The sequence below is a fragment of the Mustela lutreola genome, chromosome 1, assembly GCF_030435805.1.
Source record: "Mustela lutreola isolate mMusLut2 chromosome 1, mMusLut2.pri, whole genome shotgun sequence".
In the NCBI taxonomy this organism is placed as follows: domain Eukaryota; kingdom Metazoa; phylum Chordata; class Mammalia; order Carnivora; family Mustelidae; genus Mustela; species Mustela lutreola.
This window is the reverse complement of record NC_081290.1, coordinates 22,214,687-22,215,847: the sequence shown is the minus strand read 5'-3', so window position 1 is coordinate 22,215,847 and position 1,161 is coordinate 22,214,687. Positions and strand designations below refer to the sequence as shown.

The 1,161-nt window shown below is 36.1% G+C and overlaps 1 non-coding gene across 1 annotated transcript; it reads right to left on the bottom strand.

Annotated features, from left to right (window-relative positions):
- Nucleotides 1-846: 846 nt before the first annotated feature.
- LOC131822907 (U6 spliceosomal RNA) lies at nt 847-955 on the bottom strand. The gene has a single exon (XR_009350387.1). It is a non-coding gene; the product is annotated as a U6 spliceosomal RNA (small nuclear RNA).
- Nucleotides 956-1,161: the final 206 nt, after the last annotated feature.

The window sequence follows — 1,161 nt, the reverse complement described above, 5'->3', positions numbered from 1 at the left end:
AGATCATGATCTGAGCTGAAACCAAGAGTCAGATTCTCAACTTACTGAACCATCCAGGACACTTATTCTCTTTGAGTATATCAAGCCACTCCTTTCTGGCCTATGAAGTTTGAAAATCTGCTGATAGGCTTATGGGTTTCCCCTTGTATATAACTGTTTTTTCCCCCCTCCTGTTTCTTTTAGAATTCATTGTTTATCACTGTTTTTTGCCATTTTAATTACTTTGTGTCTTGTTGTGGACCTTCTTAGGTTGATTTTATTGAGGGATCTCTATGCCTCCTAGAACTGAATTTATGTTGCCTTCCCCAAATTCGAGAAGTTTTAGCCTTTATTTCTTCAAATAAATGTTCTGCCCCCCTTTGCTCTCTCTTCTTTTGGGATTCCTATAATGTGAATGTTATTACACTTGTTGGAGTCCCTGAGTCCCCTATGTCTGTTCTCATTTTGTATAATGTTTCCCTTCATCTACTTAGCTTGGTTACTTTCCATTACTCTGTCTTCCAGGCCATTGATTTGTTCTTCTGCTTCTTCTAACCTGCTCTTTAATCCATCTAGTATTTTAATTTCAATTATTATATTCTTCATCTCTGATTGGTTCTTCTTTTTATCTCCTTGTTAAGGGTCTCACTGATGTCTTCCATTCTTTTCTCAAGTCCAGTGAGTATGTTTATGGTGATTACTTTAAATTCTCCATTAAGCATATTGCCGTTATCTGTTTCATTAGGTGTCTTGCCATGATTTGTCCTGTTTCTTTAATTTTTGACATATTTCTTTGTTTCCTCATTTTGTCTGTCTCTCTGCATCTGTTTTTGTGTGTTAGCAAAGAGAGCTACATCACTTGCTTTTAAAAATATGGAACACTTCATATACTTATGTGTCATCCTTGGGCAGAGGCCCTGCTGATCTTTTCTATATAGTTCCAGTTTTCTAATATATGTGATGCCAAAGTGAGTACTTTAGTTCCTTCCTTGATAAGTTGCCTTATCAAATGGGTAGTTGAATGAATTCCAGTTTTATAAGCTCCCCATTCATTGTATAATAAATAATTTCTCTGTTCTTTTTCCTGGGTTCTTATGAGGGAGCTTCTAAATCCTTAGAATTTTCCAAAGGACAGGAGTATCTTTGTTATTCACTGTGAGATCCTAGGATTACCTCTGAGTT